Here is a 17988-nt window from a genome sequence, read left to right as displayed (position 1 = left end):
TCAGGGTTCGAATATACTAGTGCATGTTGATCCTGACATTAAGAAGATATGCAAAAGAAAAAGAAAATAGAAAAGACTGGAAAGAATGGCATAGAACGTTAATAATGTTGCCAACAACAATCTGAATCAGGGTAATGAGTGTAACGCTGCAGCTGAGGAAGACCTACCACTGAGGGACTTTGTACTCCCTACTATTACAGGGATACACTCTAGTATTCGCCCACCTACTGTCGAGGCAAATAATTTTTAGATCAAGCCTTCGATTATCCAAATGGTTCAGAATTGCGTTCAATTTGGGGGGCTACCTAATGAGGATTCAAACCTCCATATTACTAACTTTTTGGAGTTATGCGCTACTTTCAAAATGAATGGAGTAAGTAATGATGCAATCAGTTTGAGCCTATTTCTGTTTTCTTTGAGAGACAGAGCTAAAAGTTGGTTAATTTCTCTACAAGCCAACTCCATTTCGACATGGGAGGACCTTGCCCAAAAATTCCTTGCTAAGTATTTTCCTCCCGCTAAATCAGCCCAGATTAGAGGAGAAATAAATATTTTTTGTCAATTTGAGGGGGAATCATTATACGATGCTTGGGAAAGGTTTAAAGAGCTTCTTCAAAAATGCCCACATCATGGTATAGTGAAGTGGAGGTTTGTGCACACTTTTTATAATGGCCTGAGGGGAGACACAAAAACTATAATAGATGCAGCAGCGGGGGGAGCTTTTGTGAGCAAAAGTGCTAACGAAGCGTATGAGCTCTTGGAATAGATGGCCATGAATAACTATCAATGGCCAACTAAGCGAGAAAAGAAGAAGGTGGTGGGAGTTCTAGAAGTTTATCCTATTGTTGTGCTCACAGCTCAAATTGCTTCGTTGACCAAGCAAATGCAACAACAAAATAGCATTTCAGCTTGAGCAATGCAACTACAACCTGCTCCTATTATTTGTGAGACATGTGGAGGCCCTCATCACTTTGAGCAATGTCTAGCAATGGGTTCTTATTCAGTAGATGATATTCCACTTGAAAAGGTGCAAGCCATTGGTAATTACCCGAGGCAACCGAATAACAACCCATACCCAAACACTTATACTCTAGCGTACAAGAACCGTCCAAATCTATCATGGAGTAATAATCAAGGGCACCAACCACAGTATCATTCAATTTCGCCTAAATATCCTCCATATAGACCATCCTATAGGCTAAACAAAAACCTTTTTATGACACTCAAAGGCCACACATGCCACAACATCAACATCCATCGCCTCAAGTGACTAAACCAGAGGTACCAATTGATTTATTTAGCCAATTTATGACAAAAACCAGATCATCCATTCGAAGATTAGAAACACAAGTTGGCCAACTTACAAAGTGAATGGTAGACCGTAATCAATGGGCTTTACCTAGTTCAATTGTGGTGAACCCCAAAGAGCAATGTCAAGCTGTCACTTAGAGGAGCATGACTAAGTATGATGGGCCTACAGTGGAAGACAAGGGAAAGAAGATAGAGGGTCAATAGGTCACTAGTCCAACACAAGAGGAGGTTACTGAATACCTTCCAAAGAAAGAGAAGCCGATATACACCGAGCCTACACCAAAGATTCCTTACCCTCAGTGGTTCTGAAAGGCCATTCTTGACAAACAATTCTCCAAATTTCCAATTATTGTGCTTATTATGGAGGAAGATGAAGATGTTCTAATTATTTTGGGGAGACCATTTTTAGGCACTAGTCAAGCCTTGATAGATGTTCAAAAAGGAGAGTTGAGGCTAAGAGTTCAGGGCGATGAGGTTGTATTTAATGTGTTCAAGGCTTTGAAGTATCCTAGAGTAAGTGATAGTTGCTTTAGTGTGAATGCAATTAGGGAAAGTTTGTCAAAGGGAAGACTCATCGAAGATCCGCTTGAGATGAGTCTTATTTCGCCAAGTATGGAAGACTGTGATGATACATAGGTCATTGAATATGTAAATTGGTTAAATTCTGTTGGACCTGTTTATAAGAAGAAATATGAGGAACTTGGACAAGGGCACGAGAGACCACTACCATCTATTGAGAAGCCACTGGTACTTGAATTGAAGACTTTACTGGAACATCTTAAGTATGCTTATTTGGGTAAGAATGACACTCTCCCGGTTATTATTTCAACTTCATTATCTACTGTTGAAGAGGAAAAAATATTAAGAGTGTTTCGAGCTCATAAATTGGCCATTGGTTGGACCTAAGCTGATATAAAAGTTATTAGTCTCTCTACTGTTATGCACTGTATTCTAATGGAAGAGGACAACAAGCCTAGAATTGACACTCAAAGGAGGTTAAATCCCACTATGAAAGAGGTGGTTTGGAAAGAATTTTGGAAGTGGTTAGATGGTGGTGTTATTTATCCAATCTCGGATAGTTCGTGGGTAAGCCTGGTACAAGTGGTTTCAAAAAAATGTGGAATGACAGTAGTCAAAAATGAAAAGAATGAGTTAATTCCAACTCGTACAGTGACGAGGTGGAGAATTTGTATTGATTACTAAAAATTAAACAAGGCAACAAGGAAAGACCACTTCCCATTTCCTTTTGTTGATCAAATGCTTGATAGACTGTCGGACCATCATTTCTATTGCTTCCTAGATGGGTACTCCGGTTATCATCAAATACCTATTTCTCCCAAAGACCAAGAGAAAATTACTTTCACTTGTCCTTATGGTACGTTTGCTTTTCGTAGAATGCCATTTGGATTATGCAATGCTCTTGCTACTTTTCAACAATGCATGATGTCCCTATTTTCTGATATGGTGGAAAAGAGCATCAAAATATTTATAGATGATTTTTCAAGCTTTGGCTCCTCATTTGATATGTGTTTAAAGAATTTGGAGAATGTGTTAAAAATATGCAAAGAATCTAATTTGGTCTTGAATTGGGAAAAATGTCACTTCATGGTGAGTGAAGGAATTATTTTTGGCCATAAGATTTCAAGCAAATACATAGAGGTAGATCGTGCAAATATATCAACTATTGAGAACTTGCCTCCACCAATTTCAGTAAAAAGTGTTCAAAGTTTTCTTGGACATGCTGGATTTTATAGGAGATTTATTAAAGATTTCTCCAAGATTTCTAAACCCATATCTGCACTATTAATGAATGGAGTACAGTTTAATTTTGATGATGATTGTCGACGTGCCTTCAATACTTTAAAAGAGAAATTGATCACTTCACCGATCGTGGTGCCCCCGAATTGGGAACTCCCCTTTGAATTGATGTGTGATGCGAGTGATTATGCAGTGGGAGCAGTTCTAGCGCAGCGAATTGACAAGGTATTCCGAAAAATTTATTATGCTATTCGGACCTTGAATGATGCTCAATTAAATTATGCAACTACTGAGAAGGAATTACTTGGAATTGGAATTGTCTTTGCATTGGATAAGTTCAGGCCATATTTAATTGGTAATAAGGTGATTGTCTACATAGACCATTATGCTATTAAGTACCTTATGACAAGAAGGATGCCAAACCTGCTTGATTCTATTGGTCCTATCATTGCAAGAGTTTGATATGAAAATTCGTGACAAAAAAGGGACATAAAATCTAGTTGTAGATCATTTATCTAGATTGGAAAAAGAAGAAGAGCCTAATGAGAAAGAGGTACAAATTGATGACAACTTCCCGGATGAACAATTATTTTCTATTGAAAGGGAAGAAAAGCTACAGTGGTTCACTGATTGTGTCAATTATTTGGTAGCTAAAGTTGTGGCTCCATACATGTCAAGGCAACAACTTAAAAAGTTTTATTCGAAATTCAAACATTATTATTGGGATAAGCCAATTCTCTTTCGACATTGTACTGATCAAATAATTAGACAATGTGTCCTGGAAGAGGAGATGATTTCCATTCTTACTCATTGCCACACTCTTCATTGTGGCAGTCACTTTAGAGGAACAAGGACATCAGCAAAAGTTCTGCAATGTGGGTTTTATTGGCCTACGTTATTTAAAGATGCTAGTGTCTTTGTCAAGAGTTGTGATTGTTTCAAAAGGACTGGTAACATATCGAGAAGAGATCAAATGTCGATGTAGCGTCTCAGAATTTTACTTAGCTAGATGGTGGTGGTGGTGGTGGTGGTGGTGATGGTGGTAGTAGTAGTAGTAGTAGTAGTAGTAGTAGTCATGGGCGGACACAATATGGAACGAGTGGGGTCAACTGACCCCAGTGAACTTTTATAAATTACATGTACATATGTTAATATTTTTGTAATATTTTAAGTATTTTAATAATTAAATGTATTGACCCCACTAAAATATTTACATTTTCTTTTTTCTTTTTTAAGATTTTATAGTTCTGTTTGTTTATTTCAAACTTTACCACATGTACTTTGCTTTTAATTTATGAGAATATTATTCATATGTATTTTTGTTAATGGATGTTATTTTTTTTTTGAATTTTTTTTTTGACCCCAGTAAAAATATATTCTAAGTCCGCCCCTGGTAGTGGTAGTGGTAGTGGTAGTGGTAGTGGTAGTGGTAGTGGTAGTGGTAGTGGTAGTGGTAGTGGTAGTGGTAGTGGTAGTGGTAGTGGAGGTGGAGGTGGAGGTGGTGGTGGTGGTGGTGGTGGCAGTAGTACTAGTGGTGGTGGTAGTGACAGGGCAGTGGTGGTGGTGGTGGCAGTGGCAGTGGCAGTGGTAGTGGTGGTGGTAGTGGCAGTAGTACTAGTGGTGGTGGTAGTGACAGGGCAATGGGTGGTGGTGGTAGTAGTGGTAGTGGTAGTGGTAGTGGTCGTGGTAGTGGTAGTGGTGGTAGTGGTCGTGGTAGTGGTAGTAGTGGTGGTGGTAGTGGTAGTAGTGGTGGTAGTGGTAGTAGTGGTAGTAGTAGTGGTGGTAGTGGTAGTAGTAGTGGTGGTGGTGGTGGTGGTAGTAGTAGTAGTGGTGGTGGTGGTGGTGGTGGTGGTGGTGGTAGTGGTAGTAGTAGTAGTAGTAGTAGTAGTAGTAGTCGTAGTAGTGGAGGTGGTGGTAGTAGTAGTAGTAGTAGTCGCAGTAGTGGAGGTGGTGGCAGTAGTAGTAGTAGTAGTGGAGGTGGTGACAGTGGCAGTGGCAGTGGTGGTGGTGGTAGTGGTAGTGGTAGTGGTAGTGGTAGTGGTAGTGGTAGTGGTAGTGGTAGTGGGGTAGTGGTAGTGGTAGTGGTAGAGGTAGAGGTAGAGGTAGTAGGTAGTATTAGTTTTCATGGATATTGGTCAAAGCCGAGATTTAGTTAAAAACTAGTAGAAATAGTTATAGATTTTATAAGTTTAACCTATGGTTTAGAAATATTAATTTTAACATAAGGTTTGATTAATATAGCTGGCCCTAGAAATATTATTTATTATAACCTAAGGTTTAGATAGAATAATTAAGAACATGACACTTGTCGCACGTATGATTATTAAGGATTTAAGCATTTTAGATGAATAAATTAATAAATGATAGATCTAGAAGGTCTAGAACCTTCCCTCATCTATTAGGATCACGTTTTACTCAGTCAAAGTGGTTTAAACAAATTCAAGTGTGTTGAAAGTGTGCAAAAACGTGTTTAAAATATCAACATATGTCAATATATCGCAGCTATAGGGGCCGATATATCGCATATGTTGATACGGAAAACACGTCGATTTCGCACGAACGAAATCACGGACCCTCGGGATTATGGTGTAGGCGATATATCGGCTCCAGTAGCCATTTTTGAATCTTCATGGAATCCAAAACTAGAAACATCCCTCAACAACTTTGACTCATTCTTGAATGTTTTTGACCGAGTTCTGGGCATCTGTTGAGTGAAAAATGTATTTTTAATTATTGAAATGGGAGTTAGTTTCACTCCTTGAACTCTATAAATAGGACCATTCACTCAGCCATTCTCTTCATCATTCAAGCACATTTCAGAGCCTTCAAGCTACTAAGTTCGTTCTAGAGAGAAACACTAGGTTTTTTGGGTTAAAAGCTTTCAAATCTAAGCTTTTCTAAACATTTGGGAAGTAAACTTTTGTGTGATTTCGGTGTTTGAGGTATAGCTCGAAGCTCTAAGCTATCTAAGGTACCATTAATCTTCAGGTTCACTCCATTTCCATTCTTATTATTTCCTTTTATTTCAAAACCTAACTTGTTGTAATGACTTTTGGTTAGCTGTTCAAACTTAAGGTTTTTGGTAAGTCTTTTTTCAATCCCGCTCTTGTCTCCAATATCCTGGTTTTTGGTAAGGAGAATTTGATAGTTTAGTTTATGATCTAGGCTATGTTTTTGTATGACCTAACATTTTAGGTACAATAAAGGGGTAAGTGTGTTTGGACCTAAGGTGTCCAATGATGTATGACAGACTTATGTTTGGTAGGCTCGGTTGTCAAAACTTTATGATGGACCTAAGTTGATGTCCGGTGTATGACGAACTTTTGTCCGGGGCTTATTTGCCACCCTTGTATAAGCACTTATCTTTTTATTATATCCGACTGGTTATTATGACCTACAGTTATGATTATGATCTATGACCTACAGTTATGATTATGACTTATGACCTATGATTTATGACTTAGATTATAATTTATGATGATGACTTAGTGTAATGCCCCAAAATTCCTAATAAGGTTTAGGACCTTGATTAGGAGGCTGAGAGGGCCATAATTGATTTATTATGCAATTAAATGATTATACGCATGTTTAGGTGTATTAAATATGCATGTGAACCAATTTCTGATTAATTGGATGAATTTTATATTTTGGCCATTTTGGGCATATTTGGCATATATGTGATATGTGTGTGGTGTTTCATTATTATTTGGTTATGCTAGGGTTACTCAGCACGAGACGATCCTAGGAGGTAAGCTAGTGGAAAAGTCACAACAGTATTTATACTTAATTCAGAGTGAGTCAAGGGGTATTTAGCACATTACCGAGCTATTGGGTAATGGGAATAAGTATTTGATGATAAATTGGGAGTTAATAAGATCAGGGGAAATTCTGGAAGTTTTGACTATTTTACCCCCGGGGGCATTTTCGGGACCCCGGGCATTTGGATTTGTTTGAGGCTACTTAAGCTTGAAGTAACCTGTTAGGAAATAAAAAGAACGTCCAGAATGTTCTCTCTCCCTCAAAGTTCCATTTTCGTCTCCCAATCGCATTTTCAAAGGAAACTTGAGTTCTAGGACTCGGATTCAAGCGAGGATTGAGGCATAGCGATTCTAGGGAAGATTAGAAGCTTATTAGCCGAAGGATTTAGTTGGGAAACAACTCAATCGGAGGTAATTCAAGTTTTAAGTTCTAAGTTTTTAATGTTTTTAGGCTTAAATTGGATTTTGTGTTTTGATGAGTTTTTTATTGAATTGAAGCTTGGGTTTTGGATCATAGGGATGTTTGGGAACTTTGATTTTGGGATTTTGGATAGGTTTTTGGAAGGTTTTTAAATGGAGAAAATAAGGAAAAATGGCTGGTTCTTGGGCGCCGTAGCCCAAGCTTGATGAAGAAGGTGGATGTTGCTGATGGGCTGTTAGGGCCGCGGCGCAAGGTGGGGCACTGCGGTGCTAGGCTTAGATAGAGAAGGGTTATTCCCCTATTTGGGGGCGGGCCGCGGCGCTTGGGAGGTGGGGCTGCGGTGCTAGAGGGCATTTTCGCCCAGATTTTGTTTTAGTCGTGGAACTTAACTCTAAGGGCCTGGGATCGATTCTACTACCATGTTGAGTAGGATTCGACTTCCCGAAGGCTAGGTTTGGGTTTGGAAGTATTTATTTACTCATTTTGATGAGGTTTTATATTATGGTTGTGACTAGGTTTTCACTAGGGGCTTGGAATCAGGATCGTGCTTGTGGCTCGTTTATTGGTAACTTGTGCTTGGACCAAAGGTAAGAAAACCGCACCCCATATGTGACATGCATGGTGATTATTGAGGCATGTTGAGTGTTTAAATGTGGACATTGATTCATATCAAATGCTTAGCAAATCTTGCTCACTTGTGAATGGCACTGACTTATTAGTCAGAATCGACAATGGTGTCGGTATTAACTATGAAGCTGTGACTTACTAGTCAAGTTCGGCAGTAGTACCGAGCACTGGTCGTATGGCATTGACTTATAAGTCAAGGACCATTGTAGCGTGTTTAACGCAAGCCGATAAAGATTATATCTAATCGACATCTGGATTGAATGACTCATCATGAGCATTAATGCCGGACCGATCTCAAGTTCGATGAAAACTAAAAGCGCTTGTCTAGTCTAAAGGCTAGTTACTTAGAGCCAAAGCCGGAAATGCTGAGGTGACCTACACGTCACATGGCTAGGAGGGTATGGGACCTTCGAGATAGACTTATTAGTCATCTAATCGAGATAGACTTATTAGTCATCTGACCGAGATGGACTTATTAGTCATTTGACCGAGATAGACTTAGCAGTCATCTGACCGAGATAGAATTTTTAGTCATCTGACCGGGATAGAATTATCAGTCATCTGACAGAGATAGACTTATCAGTCATCTGACTAAGATAGACTTATCAGTCATCTGATCGAGATGAACTTATCAGTTATCTATTTAGAGAGTGACTTATTAGTCAATTGATCAAGGAATGACTTATTAGTCATCTACCTTAGAGCGAGAGACTTATGAGTCATCTACTCAGAGCGCAGGACTTCACAAACATGTATTTGTACCTGCTTACATGCATGAGTAGGGTTATTACTGCTAGGCATGCCTATTATGACTTAGCAACATGTTATTACTTGTTCATGAGCATATTGACTTTTCTTACTGGGCTTTGGCTCACGGGTGCTATATGGTGCAGGTAAAGGCAAAAGAAAGCTGGACCAACCTTGAGTTAGAGAGCTTAGGTGACGATGTGTACATATGCGACTGCTCGACCGCCACGGTCGAGGATTGAAAAAGGAACTAGGGTTAAACCTTATTTTGCCGCCTAAGTCAGTTGGTTGTAAATATTTTGCTGTAATTAACCTTTAAATTATATTTTTTGGATCCCAATGGATACCGTAAACATTTTAGTGAAACGTTATATCTTAACCAAAAATTTTAACCCTAAACCGCTAATCATACATAGTTACACGATTATGGCCAAATGACTTGATTAGCGAGTTTAACACTGTTTAAAATGCACACTGTAACGATCCCTGGAGTTCAGGGCGTTACACTTAGGCTATGATATGACCTATGGTTTTGTGATGTGATATGATTAGTATAAACAAGTTTTTTTTTTTTATGACTCTTGTATAATTTAGAATATGTTGATTAAATGATTATATGACTAACTCTTGTTTGTATTTTTCCTTACTGGGCTTAGAAGCTCACCCCTTATGATGTTGTTGTACAGAAAATTGATGACAGAAAGGTCGGCGGTGAGTGGGACCTAGGAACTTCGTGATGTACTCGTGGGGATCATATAGTCGAGGAAGATCAAGCAGGCCTATTTATTTTTATTAAAGCATGTTATTTTTTTAAAATTTTTATTTAATGTTGCTCATTTTTATATAAAGATAGTTATTTTACTTTTGTAAAACCATGGATCCATATATTTTATTGTAAGTTTTATTCAATAAAATAGCAATGTTTATAATTATGATTCAACATTGTGTTCTCGATAATTTATGAGAAATTAGGGTGTTACAGTCGATGACTGGAATTATTGAAGTTGAGTTGTTCGATGTGTGGGGAATAGACTTTATGGGACCTTTCCCGTCATCTTATAATAGCAAGTACATTCTGCTTGCGGTGGACTATGTTTCTAAATGGTTGGAAGCTGCAGCTACTCCTACTTGTGATGGTAAAGAGGTACTTACATTCCTTCACAAAAATATTTTTACCTGGTTCGGTACTCCAAGAGCAATTATTAGTGATAGAGGAAGTCACTTCTGCAACAAGTCATTCACTACTTTATGTGCTCATTACGGAGTTCATCATCGAAAGGCTTTGTTTTACCATCCCCTTACAAACGGTCAAGCAGAAGTGTCAAATCAAGAGATTAAAAGTATCCTGGAAAAGACTGTAAATACATCAAGGAAGGATTGGTCGAAAAGGCTTGATGATTCCCTTTGGGCATATCGTACAACCTTAAAGACTCCGATTGGTATGTCACTGTATCGATTGGTGTTTGGTAAGGCCTGTCATTTATCGGTGGAACTGGAGCACAAAGCTTACTGGGCTATGAAAAAGCTAAACGTTGATCTCTTTATGGCGGGACAGAATAGGCTTATGGACTTGAACAAGCTCGATGAATTTCAGAATAAAGCCTATGAGAATGCAATGATTTATAAAGAAAAGTCCAAGGCCTTTCATGATAAGGGGATACTTAGGAAATATTTCCAACAGGGAGACAAAGTTTTGTTATCTAACTCCCGATTAAAGCTCTTTCTAGGTAAATTGAAGTCGAGATGGTCGGAACCATACACGGTTGTTGTGTCATTGCCTTACCGAGTGGTGCAAATTAATAGGGAGAAAACATGACACTTTAAGGTGAAAGTTCAGAGATTGAAGCACTATTTGAAAGACCTGGTGGAAAAATGCAAGTTTGTGGTGATCTTGGAACCCCTCTGAATTGGGTGTTCAAAGTTCGGCTAAATGTCGTTACCGACAGCGCTGTAGGAGGCATTCCTATAATTTAATTGTGTTTTTGTTTTAATTCTTAATTATTTGAACAATTTTATTTAATTTTGTTTTGGAGTTGTAAAGATTCATTTTTATTTAGTTATTGAGTAGGTTGTATTTAGGAACCGTGCGAATCATGAAAAATGACTAATGGCTGAGAAAAAAATCGCTTTGGGGACCAAGTTGCGACTCCTGGGAGTTACAAAATCGTAGGAAAAATCTCGAGTTTCTGAAGGAATTAGGGTTGCGATTTGCCCTTATAAATCGCGACCCTTGCAAAAGTTAGAGAGCATGAATTATGAGTGGGTGGAGGCAGGTCGCGACTTGTCCTTATGGGTCACGACGCGCTTGAAAGTCAGAGACAAGCTGTTTTTTGGAAGAAAAAAAAAAGGCGGTCCGCGACTTGCTCTTACTGAGTCGCAGCGCCTGCACATAAAAAATTGAGAAAAAAAAAGATGTGGGTCGTGACTTGCTATCGCTAGGTCGCGGTGCACCTCCATCAGGAAAAGAAAACTCACTATAAACCCAATTTTTTAAAAACCATAACCCACATTCTGAACATTTCTTCCTTCAAACCCAATTTTTTTTCAAGTTCTCTCCCTTTCTACCATCTTCATCCTCTCTAAAACAACCATAAATCCACACCCAAACCTTCCTAGATTTATATTCCCCTCCATTCCTTCTTCTAATCAAAACCTTAGATAGTCTTATATGTGGCATTGGAGAAAGGAGAATATTTGAAGATTATGGGCAATATCAAAGGCAAGTAAGTCTCTAATTTTCTATGTTCTTCAAGTTTTGAGATTGAATTAGTTTGGTGATTGATTGTAAAGAGATTTCATTGGAATTTTGGGACAAATTCCTAGTATAAATTGTGTTTTTTAGGTTGGTATTGTGATTTGCCTATTTCATTTGAGGGGAGTAAGAAATTTAAGGGGAGGTGTTGCCGAATTTTGCTTAGAAACAAGAGTGAAAAATATGTTTAATTGTTATGGGGCCAAGGAAGAACCCTACTAGAGTCTCTTCTTCGAAAAAATGCCTCACGACCATCTTCATCTAGTGCCCCACTACCCAGAAGTACAACCACCTCCTCCACCACAGGAATATGACCCGACCAAATTTATTAGTAAGGATGCTTTTGAGAATTATAAGAGGTTATGTTTACGGTCGGTGGTTCATGAGAGAAGGATGGAGTACCAGAATACCCCATACCCTCAGTATCCTTATGACCTAATTCGCGCTAAAATTCAACGCAAAAATTGGAAAAATTTTGTAGATAGGAATATGACGAAGGCCAATTGTTCTTTGGTATATGAATTTTACGCTAACTTCCCAAGCCAAGTGGATAGGAAAGTGATTGTGAGAGGGGTAACGGTGGAATGCGATATTGACAACATCGACGCACTATATGAGTTACCCATGTTGCAAATCGAAGATGATGAATATTTTCAATTGGCTTATTATAGTGAGGTGGATTGGACTGATGTGGTTGGAACCTTAGGCATTCCTGGCGCACGGTTTGTTTTTAATGAGGGTGAGCCCAAGTATTTAAAGAGGTATCAAATGAATCAAACGACTAAGGCTTGGACAATATTTGTGAGTGCTCGCTCAATGCCTAATACTCATCTTTCTGAGGTTGGCCCTGATCGATGTCTTTTATTATATGCGATAATGAAAGGTCTTACAATAGACATTGGTCGGGTGATCCGCATGAGTATCAAGGATTTATGTAAACTTACCACCACAGTAGGCCTAGGTCATGGTACCATGATTACTATTTTATGTGAGGTGTGGGAAGCACCCGTCTACCCTAGTGATAGATATAGGAAAGCCATGAATCCTATACCTAGAGCTACTTTATATAATTTTCGGCCACCCTCATTTTTGCCACCTGTGAGACGACCCCGTGAGGCTCGAGAGGCAGGCGATGAAGACCAAGATCATGAGCCAGCGAATGTTCAACCAGTCGAGCCACAACAAGAAGAACCAAGGCAAGCAGACGAGGAGAGGAGAGGAGTTTACCCTTAATTTATGGAAATTGAGGCACCACCGGATCCGCACTTGGCAATATTGGACTACATTATTCGGCAAAACCAACATACCCATAACTATTTGGGGGAACTTCACGATTATCATCGAGCCCAAGCGGATAGACAAAATGAGTTGGTTTACAGATTGTCTAACCAAGAAGCGAATAAGCACTATTTTTCGTACCCACCACCATGGAATCCTTTCCAAGACCAGCCTCCGTTTTGACATTCAGAGCAAGGTATGTTTCTTTTTCTTTTTCTTTTTCTTTTTCTTTCATTTTATTATAACATTGGGGACAATGTTAAGGTTTAAGTTTGGGGGAGGGATTTATATTTAGTTTTATGTTATTTAATGTGATTTTCAATTTTGTTTGTTAGTTAATTTGTATTGAGTCATGTTTTAGGTTTTTGACTAAGTTGATGACAATTGCCATTTTGATGTGATTGAATGTTATGTTGTATAATCCAAAGGAAAAGTTGATGTGCTCATGAAACAAGCTGTGTGCTTGGTTAGAATACTTTATTTTTTTTCAATGTGATCTGTTAACATTAGAGATCTATTGCTCATGATTTGGAAATGTTATAATTGAGTTATTTTATGCACGTCGAATTTGGATTGTGGATTGAAAAAGTTTAAAAAAAATTCAAGAACTTGTTTTCTTACTATTTAAGATGAAATTTGAAACAATGCATATATAGGAAAAGGATATAGGCAATTTTTTCGACTGTTTGTGCCTTTCAAGCTAACCCTATTAAATTTTATCCTTAGTTAGTTGTTTTGAGCTTTATAACTATTTTCTTGTGAACACATTCTTTAGCCTAGCTGTGAATTTGATTACCATTTGTTCTTTGACCCTTACCATGAGCCTGAAAATTATTATGTGTGGGGAGTGAATGTGTAATGGGATGTTATGTATCATGTGTTATTCCGAATTTTTTTTGTGATTGAGAAAATTTAAACGAAAGTGAAAAATGACTACACTCCCAAACAATTATCTATTGAAAAATCTAAGTTTGGGGGAGGGTAATATTAAAAAAATGAGTTGGTTTTGCATAATTTGCTCAATCATTGAAAAGAAAAAGGGGTAACAAGGGTTGAGTTGTTTGAAATTGTTGGGAAAGTTTGTTTAGTTAGAAATGCTTGTGGTATAATTAAGCCTAAAAGGTTTTTGTTTATCTACCTGTACCTAAGCCTTCTATTACAACATTTGTAAAGTCCTATTGATTCTTATTTGTGCATTTGTTTATATTAATGGAGAATATTAAGTAATGCAAACATATGGAATAACTTGGTTATGTGCTTAGTTGGTGAGTATTTGAGGTGCATAACGTGGTTCAATTGTTTTATTTGCGAGTTATGAGTAAATGAGCTTTGGTGTTAATAGATTGCAATGAAGGGATGAAGTATTTTGACTGAAAATCTGGATTAATATTTTAATTAGCATGTTGCTTTCCTGAGAATTATATGTGCATAACAGTTTTGAGTGTTGGAATTGGTTAGTTATTTCAACTTGGTTTGCTTAGGTTTGAGTCTAGTTAGATTCTTTACTTGAGGGCGAGCAAAGATTAAGTTTGCAGGAGTTTGATAAGTTCATTTTAGGGTAGTTTTAGAGTTTGTTTTAGTCTTAGTTTCCAGTCAAATTGTGAGTTTTGTTCGGTATTATGCTTGTGTTTGTTTTGTTTAACATGTTTTTGCTATGAATTGGGAAATGGATAGGAAAGGAGCGTATTTGATGATGAAAATGGGTATATTGGGCGTCTTTAGCCATTTTTGTGTGAACGCGGGTGAGCCAGGAATATTTGGATGACTCTAGTACAAAAAGAAGTGAAGAAAATAGTAAAACCTAGAAATTTGGAACAAGGAGTCGCGACTCGCCCTTGCAAGTCTCGGCTCGCCCTTGTAAGTTGTGGCTGGGACGAAGTCAGAGACGATTCAATGAAGGAGATTAAGTTCAGGCGGGTCGCGACTTGGTCTATCAAATTGCAACACCTGAACTTCCAGAGGAGATAGGAATTCCCAGAAAAAGGACACGGGTCACGACTCAGGGATGGGTAAGTCGCAACCCGCCTCATTAAAATTTGAGGAAAATGTGTTTAAATACAATTTTTAGGTCATTTGTAAAGGCAGTTATGGGATTTGGGATTAGCAGCTGTGGAGCATTATTGATTTATATTTATTCACTTTTCTCTTAGTTTTTAGTAGTTTAATTTTATGGTTCTGAATAATTGTTTTATGATTTTAGTCATGATTGATATGAACTAAGTCCTCTATAAAAGGGTTAATGTAGTCACTTGAATTTTGATTTAATTTATTATAATGTTCTATTGATACTTCTTCTTTATTCTAATCTATACGATGTTTGCTTAATGCTAGTAAATACTTGATCGCTATTTGCTTGATCTATGATTTTGATTCAAAACTTGAAAGATGCGAATGGAATATGCTATCGTTATATAGACATAGGTTACATATTGGACGAGAGTATCTGTATGACTTGTGTAGCAATTAGGTTACCATTCTTAATGTCTGCTATGTGTTTAAGTTTATCACAGAGATGTAGAAAACTTGCATATAGGTTGAGATCTTATATCTTGAAAAAGAATAGGAATCTATTTGTGTTAACCTACTATTAGAATAGGAAGAAGAGATTTAGAATTGATTAGTAAAATTAATAGAATGAAAAGTTGATGAAATTAATTCTCTGGGCTTTTTCTTATTAATTTTATCTTTTGATTTACTGTTCTGTTTACATTTATTTAAATTGTGTTCGTAGTTTATAATTATTCATTTCAATTTCAATCACCAAATAGAAAGTGAAAAGTGATTATTGGTAATTATTTAATAGTCTCTGTGGGACGATATCTGTTCTTACGGAATTTATTACTTGACATGATCACGTACACTTGCGTGCATATTTTACCGATCACCATGTCATCTCTTATCAAAATCAACCTAGTAGTCTTGAATAATTAATTTAATTATTAATTATAAAATATCATATTGATTAGTTCAATGGAAATAAATAATGTTAAATTATTTATTGATATTTTATGCGAAAAGAAATAGAAGAAAATTTGAGGTTTTTATTGCAAAGTCTCAAAAAGAGAGTATTATAGCTAATTTGGACAATTTTGTTAATATTGATAAATTGATATTAATATTAATAAAATAAATTAGATAAAGGTCAAAATTATAATTGGTTAATTTTAACAAGTATTTAATTAATTATAATTATTAGATAATTAAAATAAAATGGGTAACTGAAATATGTTTTATGTCCTAGCTAATGGCCTATCTATACTAGTGTTATAGAATCCATTAGGACATATGAATTTGACAAGGTAAAAATTCACTATTAATATTCTATACCTAGCCGCCCACTCTCTCTTAGTTTTTTCTCTAGAAATTATCTTCTCGTGTGTTAAGACTTGCCTACACAAACACTAGGTTGTTTTAGAAAAAGACTTGTAAGATTGTGGTATTGTTTCAAAGCGGTTTGGATTCCTTGCAATACCTAGCATTCAATAAGGACAAAAGGTTAGGGAATCCAAAGGGTGTAGTCATTGTTCCACTACACATCTCGTAAGTACTTTAATGGTTTTGTTATTGTATTTACGAATCTCTGTATGAAAATCTCGTAAGTACTTTAATGGTTTTGTTATTGTTATTGGATTCCTTGTAATACTTAGCATTCAATAAGAGAGCATGCATATAGACTTATAAAAAAGAGATCCTACAACTGGCTTCAAAGTCAATGGTTGCTAGTTTATATGTATATACACATGTATGTGATTTTTTTTATATGTTAGATAGATTAATTGGATGGTAGTATAATTGTTTGCATGTTTAAGTTTTATGTATGTGTGGTGCTAATAGAATATTGTTAATGATTTTTGTATGTTTATGATTGTTTATGTGTGCTTTATTTTGTTGTATAAAACTCATAAACTCTGTGCATGAAATCAAAATTTGAAAATTGCACAAAAATTATTTTTTTTATTTTGAGATTTTTTTTTGCTCACGGCATATATGTATATATGTATAATTTTTTTTGTTAAGTTATATGAATATATATATATAACGTAATTAAAAAAAAAAAGCAATGTGCTGCTGCACGTTAATAAATTGTCTAGTGTGTTTATATACATATATATATATAAATTAGTTACCATATTTTTATATATGTGAAGAAAAAAAAATTCATTTATTTTGAATTTGTATATTTAATTCCTTAATAAATGGTATATTTTTGTGCAAGTAAATATCTTTTTAGTAATTTTTTTCTAAAAGGAAAATAAAGATATTTTTTATCAAATGGGAATAATTGAATTAATTTTTATATGATTGATATTTTGAAGATTTATTGAATTAAAATTGATTGTGATTAATTAATTTATTGATTTCATGAAATTGATTGATTAATTATTTGTTTTAGCTATTCATTTATTTTGGTAATAAATGTGTGCATGGATAAATTAGTAACATGCCATATAGATTGTATGCTAGACCCATCCAATTAATTAATATGTCATGCATCATTATAACTGTCATTTTTGCAAATTTGTGCTTAGATGATAGGCTTATAGTGATGGCCCATTATTTTAGATAATGGGAAAAAGATCAAATAAAACAGGTCATAATATTGACAGGTTTTATTTGGGCCCAATTGAACATGTAAAGTTTAAATTCCTCTCTTGTGGGTGGTTCCACTTGTGAAGACTCATTTGCTTTGCATTACTAAATTGAGCCTAATCAATTGAATAACGATCAATAAAACGAAGGTTTAAATTCCGTCTTTTGCGTTATGTATGGAAGTTAGGGGGCCTTGTAGTGGGAAAGACATATTGGACCCAGCTCTCCTCCATGCAAGTCCAAATTGTTAAGGTTCATTTATCTAAGTTGGACTTGATTGTATTAGATTAATTTTAGTTTAACCTAAATTAATTGATTAGTAACACAGTAATTCTAAATATTTAAAGTGGATTTAAATGGGTATTTTAGAATTAAAAGAAATTTATTCTAAGGTTTATTAATTATTTTAAATAATATGAAAAACCTAGTTTTGTAAATTTCACAAGGTAAATAATATTAATGAGCTTTAATTTTTGAAATCCGATCTCCACCGTTAATTTAACAAGGTTAGAGTTTAGTGGGGCTTTATGACGCTTTGATTACTTCTCCCTATGGATGTTGTTCACCAGACTTTTAACAAGATTAAATTTCTTAGGATAGATAGTTATAGATCAAATCATCATAGACTCATCCCTACGGTGATTATGAGAACTAAGTCTATAATAATCAAAATCGTGGGTCTAGCTCATAAAGTTCGAAATAGTTGGATTCTGTGACTTTGATCGAATAGGAAGGTTAGTACTGAT

At 36.1% G+C, this 17988-nt stretch overlaps 1 non-coding gene across 1 annotated transcript; it reads right to left on the bottom strand.

Moving 5' to 3' along the window:
* Positions 1–530: 530 nt before the first annotated feature.
* Positions 531–636, bottom strand: LOC133813150 (small nucleolar RNA R71). The gene has a single exon (XR_009884189.1). It is a non-coding gene; the product is annotated as a small nucleolar RNA R71 (small nucleolar RNA).
* Between the last annotated feature and the right edge of the window lie 17352 nt (positions 637–17988).

Source organism: Humulus lupulus, chromosome 1, assembly GCF_963169125.1.
Source record: "Humulus lupulus chromosome 1, drHumLupu1.1, whole genome shotgun sequence".
Taxonomy (NCBI): Eukaryota; Viridiplantae; Streptophyta; class Magnoliopsida; order Rosales; family Cannabaceae; genus Humulus; species Humulus lupulus.
Note: the sequence above shows the minus strand (reverse complement) of the source record. Positions and strands in the feature narration are given on the sequence as shown.